Source organism: Macaca mulatta, chromosome 15, assembly GCF_049350105.2.
Source record: "Macaca mulatta isolate MMU2019108-1 chromosome 15, T2T-MMU8v2.0, whole genome shotgun sequence".
In the NCBI taxonomy this organism is placed as follows: domain Eukaryota; kingdom Metazoa; phylum Chordata; class Mammalia; order Primates; family Cercopithecidae; genus Macaca; species Macaca mulatta.
In genome coordinates this window covers 46,474,057-46,480,769 of record NC_133420.1, presented here as the reverse complement: position 1 = coordinate 46,480,769, position 6,713 = coordinate 46,474,057, and the positions used below count along the sequence as shown (strand labels likewise).

The 6,713-nt window shown below is 41.0% G+C and overlaps 1 non-coding gene across 1 annotated transcript; it reads left to right on the top strand.

Annotated features, from left to right (window-relative positions):
- Nucleotides 1-5,983: 5,983 nt before the first annotated feature.
- Nucleotides 5,984-6,088, top strand: LOC114672969 (U6 spliceosomal RNA). Its single transcript, XR_003723483.1, has one exon. It is a non-coding gene; the product is annotated as a U6 spliceosomal RNA (small nuclear RNA).
- The last annotated feature ends 625 nt before the right edge of the window (nt 6,089-6,713 follow it).

Here is a 6,713-nt window from a genome sequence, read left to right as displayed (position 1 = left end):
GCTTTTACCTCATATCTAAATCCTAAGAGTACACTTGCTTCTGGTTTCCAGAGCCTGAATACTCAGAAATATAGCACAGAACCTGTTGGTAAGGATTCCTCTGGCTTTGGTTTACTCTGCCATGCCAAAAAAAAAAAAAAAAAAAAAAGAAGCAAGAATCTGGTTGTGTTAAGATTACAAAGGCTTCTCAGCAGTCAGAGCATGCAATCACTGCCCACTCCTGATTAGCTTCAACTTGCTGGACCAGCTGAGGAAAGCTGGGGTATTCACAAGGTCTGAAGTCAGGGAGTTTCATAACCTCATCAGAATCTAGAAGGATGCGTGGATGGTTGCATTCTACAATGACTCAGGCAACCTGAATACCGAGGGATGCCTTTTGGCTTCTGCATTTAAAGACATTAATTTTTACCAGTGTAGAGGATAAGGGATAGATAAAGATAGGATTGGTTGGGGAAAGTTCCCTAGAGGAGGTAGTCCACATCCTCTCTGTCCACTTATAAGAGCAACCTTCCATTTTTTTTTTTTTTTTTTTCCTGAGTGAGTGAGTCTCTCACTCTGTCACCCAGGCTGTAGTTCAGTGGCGTGACCTCGGCTCACTGCAGCCTCCACCTCCTGGGTTCCAGCGATTCTCCTGCCTCAGCCTCCTGGGTAGCTGGAATTACAGGCACACACCACTATGCCCAGCTAATTTTTGCATTTTTAGTAGAGATGAGGTTTCGTCATGTTGGCCAGGCGGGTCTCGAACTCCTGACCTCAGGTGATCAGCCAGCCTCAGCCTCCCAAAGTGCTGGGATTACAGGTGTGACCCACCACACCTGGCTAGCTTACCACTTTTGAACCATTCATTCTGTGATACCTGAAGTCCTCTATATCTTCAACCTCTTTTTCCTGACATAACTGATGCAGGTTTTCCCCTGAAGACATTATTTCCCCCACTGCCCTTTCCATACTCCATCTACCACAGGACCAGAAACAAGATGAGCATTCATCTTACATCCCAATGCCTTCTGCAGACCCTTGCTCCTATGCCCGCAAGCAAAAACCTTTCTTCTGTTGAATTTCAGGCTGCCACATTAAACCACAGCCCTCTTCCTTGACCTACTACCATTGTCCTGGCCCTGATCCACCTCCGGTCCCACAATCACCATAAGTGACTAGAATGTCCATGTACATAACCCATCCAACAGCTCCTTGACCTTCTCAACCCTATGACCTCCATGTAACTTTAGTCACCCCCATTCTTGGACGATTCTTGAATCTCACTGGTTGCCTCAAATTACTCCACCTCCAGAAGCTTAAATTCTAGTATCCTATCCTCTTACTTCAACTTTCCATTTCTCTCACTCCTTTCTGCTTCTAGATTTACTCTTTGCTCTTAACAAGACCTTCCTTTGATTTTTCCGTTTTCTTTCAGCCCCTGTGACTCTCCTCTATCCAACCTAAATTCTTGGCTCTTCAACTCAATTACTGTGTCGACAAAACTGTCTATTCTTTTGTCCCCTCAACCCTTCATCTAACCCAACTGGAAAAACAGTTGGGCCTTCCATGAAGCAGGTCCCTGGTCATTTCTCTCTCCTATTCCCCCATAGCAATGAACTCCTTCATTCTCTTTCAACTCCCTGGTTCCTCTGTATCCCATTCTACCTCCTCTTATAAGATGGCCTCATTTAACACCTTACAAAGAAAATAAAAAGTATTGAAGAGTAATTACCTTAAGTCTTTGTTCCTCAACTCCAGTATGCAAAATTACCTTCATCTGTTCATATCGTTTTCTCTTTCCTCTCATCTAAAGCTAATCCTCTTACCTAAAGCTAATCTAAAACTAGAGCCACCTGTACTCTGAATTTTATCCCGTCTACCTCATCATGGGCCTGATTCCATCAGTTAACTCTCTGGTGTCATTAGTGTCTCTGTCTCTACTTGCATCTCAGAAACTTCTGCTCCAAGTAAGCCCCTGCTCACTGGGCCTTCCCCAGGCCTGGGAAATACCCTCTTTGTCCATTTCTTCAGGGGCACCATTGACAGAAGAAAGCCCGGAAAGGTGAATGATTTTTAGGAATGAGAATTTGGAATTGGGACTTTACTCTTTTTTTTGAGACAGGGTCTTACTTTCTCACTCAGGCTGGAGTGTGGTGGCACAATCACAGCTCACTGCAGCCTCAATCTGTGCTCAGGAGATCTTCCCACCTCAGCCTCCCAAATACCTGGGACTGCAGGCATGAGACACCACATCAGGTTGTTGCCTAAGCTGGCCTTGAACTCCTGGGCTCAAGCAATCCTCCTGCCTTGGCCTCCCGAAGTGCTGGGATTACAGGTGTGAGCCACTGTGCCTGGTCTTGGGACTTTAGTTTTTAAAGTACAGGGTTTGATGGGCCATTCCAGCAGAAATGTCAGGTAGGAAGTTTGTAAATGCACACGTTATCTTTAGGAGAGAGATTAATCCCGGACATACACTGTCTTCCTTACTCTGAGACATCATAGGCATGTACTTAGGTATTAACTGGGTTGGGGAAGTGTCCCTGGGTGTTTCTTTTCCTGGAGTTTTTTCCCAAAGGGCCTTTAAGTTTTCAGCGTATAAACACATTTATTTCAAAGGCATTTCCATGACATTGAAGGCATAGATGTTACAACTGAATTTTATCCCAACCTCCACATGTGGAATCCAGAAAAAAAATTCTCTGGTCTTATGATTGAACAGGAAATGAAAGACAGTGTCACTCTGGGTTCTTATTAGGAATTCCTATATTTTTACACCATTGGAGAAACATTTAGGGAAAATGTGCAGCCATGTTTTTAAAAAGGTTCCCAAAACTCTTGTTAGAGAATAATTTTGCTATTTCTCTGGGAGTCACAGCAAACTATTCTAAAGATACTTCCACCTCTTCTTTTGAGCACCACCTTCTAACATAGTGTATGCTACAATGAAAGTAGGTTGCTGGAGAGGCTGAGAAATGCTGATTTCTTGGGTAGCATGCCTTTGGCCTTTGGTTGAAACTACTCCTTGGAAAGTTATTATATGCCAAATTCCCTCTGATGGATAATTGATTTGTCAGTCTCAATTTCTTCATTGTATATTTTAAAATTTATCTTATGTTGTTTTGAACTACCAAAATCAGCACACTCTTTTTGATGATAACACACTTTGGTTATAAATATCATTGCAAAGCGCACTTGAACATTCATCAGAAACTTGAAGATTTTGTTAAACTATGAGGATGACATTCATCAGGATGGCATTCATCAGATTTCGTTAAACTATCAGGATGGCATTCATTGAATATCTGCAATGCAGCTCTGCCAAATGGTCATCTGTCTTCTCTTTGAATCATGAGTCATTATACAGGTAGATGAAAACCTGTAAATAAAAAGATAGATGAGAATTATAAGACTAGAAAAGTCTTTTAAAGATTGCCTACTAGTTTTCAGACAATAAACTATAAAAGCCATTTCAAAGGATAATATTTTATAATCTGTTCCTGTCTCTTTCCCTTTCTTCTTTCCTCTCTTCTCTTCTTCCTTTTCCTTCTCTTTACACAAAACATTTCCTGAGCACCCATAACATGCCAGATGCTATGTTAAGTATGATAAGTATGAATGATGAATGATATAGTAATGACTAGAATCAGATTCTGCCTTTATTTATTCATTTTTGTTTTGTTTTGGTTTGGTTTTGAGACAGAGCCTCACTCTGTCGCCCAGGCTGGAATGCAGTGGCATGATCTCAGCTCACTGCAACCTCCACCTCCCGGATTCAAGCAATTCTCCTCCCTCAGCCTCCTGAGTAGCTGTGACTACAGGCACCCGCCACCACGCCTGGCTAATTTCTTTATTTTTCTTTTTAGTAGAGATGGGGTTTCACCATCTCTTGATGGTGAAAAGAGATCAGGAGTTGTCCAGGTTGGTCTTGAACTCCTGACCTCAGTTGATCCGCCCGCCTCGGCCTCCCAAAGTGCTGGGATTACGGTCATGAGCCACCGCGCCCAGCCAAGTTTCTGTCTTTAATACTCTGTTTAGAGGAAAGAGAGGATGTTACTACATCCAGAAACCCAGGTGGGACATCTGTGTTCCTTAACTCCACTGGATGATCAGGCAATATCTTGATGGAGGTGATGCTTGAACTCATTCTTTAAAGGACAAGTAGAGTTAGGGGAAGCAGGCAAGGGGAAAGGGGCGTTCCAGGCAGAGGAGATGTTGTAAGCAACATCATGGAAAACTGAGAGCACATGGTGAAACCGTATAGGTGGCGTGGCTTGAGCAAATTGTGTGACTGTGATACAGGAGGGTCCTCATCCCCGCTATTAATGATGACATTTAAGTAAAATAAAATTAGCTCTTATTTGTAACCCTCTTCTGTGGTAGAATCCTTAAAAAGCTGAAAAGAATAAAATCATATTCTATGTCATTTAATCAGAACCAAATACAAGGAGAGGAAACTCAAAGGAAAATTTTCATCCGTTCAATTCTTTCTTCGTAGTTATTATTTGCTGAGGGCAATGGTTATTAATAGGAACAGTCAAGGAATAATTTCTCGATTATTCTCAGCTGATTTTCCTGGCAGTATTTCATTCAAATTGGAAGAATGTTAATTCCATTTTTCGTAAGATAGGGGAGCATGACCATCTGTGTCAAGAAGAAACGAAACCTCAAAGAGTTCCAAGTTAGTTTGGATCAGTTTCAGGAAATCCTGACTTTTATTTGATGTGGCCCATAAGTCCAATTATTATACTCACAAGAAAGGCTCTTCAAAGACTGGCTATTAGCCTCATTTTACATTCAGGGACAGGAAATGACAAATCTTAAAACAAGGACACAGGACTTTTAGAACTGATGTCACTGAGAGTCTCTCTCTCTTATCTTTCTATCCTTCTTTTTGATCTGCTTCCTTCCTCTTTGCCCATTCTTTTTTTTTTTGTCCCCCTATTTTTTTTCTTAATTTATATCTTATGCCTACCAGTGTTTCCCTAGGTAGTTTAATATTTCTAATGGTGATACTTGTATTTATGACACTTTCCCTAAAAAATATTTCAAATAATTCTTCAGATCATTCACTTCCCAAGGATTGTCAAATAAGTTCCTTTTATGGCTTCTTACACACTCCTATGTTTGACAGAGCCACACCTGAAATGGTAGGATTATTGTCTTTGCGTCACTCAGATGCAAGTCTTGTGGAGGATTCAGTCTCTCCCTAGCCCTGCCCTGTGAGATAGTTTTAACAGAAATGTGTATGAAGACGTGCATGGCAGAATCACCAGATCAGCCAGTGACTCAAAGCTAAGATCATAAATTACAGACTCTATATCCAAAATGATCTCAATTGGTTGGAATGCTGTATGAAATCAATAAAGCAAAATTTAAATCAGATGTAAACACTGGGTGTGGTGGCTCACACCTGTAATGCCAGCACTTTGGGAGGCCAAAGCCAGCTAATCACTTGAGGTCAGGAGTTCAAGACCAGGCTGGCCAACATGGTGAAACCCCGTCTCTACTAAAAGTACAAAAATTAGCTGGGTGTCGTGGCACATGCCTGTAATCCCAGCCTGTAATCCCAGCTACTCAGCAGGCTGAGGGAGGAGAATTGCTTGAACCCAGGATGCTGAAGTTACAGTGAGCCGAGATTGCATCACTGCACTTCTGCTTGGATGACAGAGCGAGACTCTCTCAAAAAAAAAAAAAAAGGAGGAGACCTGCTAGATCTCAGAATTATAGCAATAGTTTCAGTTGACCTCATCTCCCTCCTACCTGTGTTCCCCTCTCTGCCCAGGTCCTTCTGTCCTTGTGAGTTCTGAAATTAGTCTAAACTTCTCCCATCACAGTCCTTCTCTCTAAGTATACAGATTTATCTCTCTATTGTGATTGAGGTATGGACAGAGTTGGCTCTATGAGAGTACGATCTGTGTTGCTGCACAGAGTCCTGCACTTAAATGGACCCCATGCTCAGTTTCATGCCTCCTTCTGGAAATTCTTCTTTTCTTTTCTTTTCTTTGTGCTCACTTTGGCAGCATATATACTAAAATTGGAACAATACAGAGAATTAGCATTGTGTCTGAGCAAGCATGACACACAATTTCATGAAGCATTTCATATTTTTATTTATAAAAAATAAAATTTTTAAAAAAGTTAAAAGTACTTTTATTTAATTGGCAAATAAAAATTATACATATTTATCATGTACAAAATGATGCTTTGATATATGTGTACATTATAGAATGGTTAAATCAAGCTAATGAACATATTCATTACTTCACATGCTAATAATTTTTTTTGTGGTGAAGACACTACAAATCTACTCTCTTGGCTATTTTTCAAGTATGCAATACACTATCGTTAACTATAGTTACCATGTTGTGCAATAGATCTCTTGAAACTTCTTGAAATTCTTAACAATTTTTGCATTTTTTTTTTTAGAGACAGAGAGTCTTACTATGTTGTCCAGGCTGGTCTTGAACTCCTGGACTCAAGCGATCCTCCTGCCTCAGCCTCTCGAGTAGCTGGGTTTACAGATGCAAGCCACCGTGCCTGGCTTTAACAGTTCTTGAATAAAGATTGTGACATTTTCATTTTGCACTGAGTTCCACAAATTATGTAGCCAGTCCTCGGTATGGGAAACATCCTTTTCTTCTCTGAGCAGTTGAAGTTTTCCAAAAGGAAGTTTTAATATGAAAATGAGGTAGCAAACAAACAAGTTGGCTATGCCAAGAGTTAGCAAAAATAAA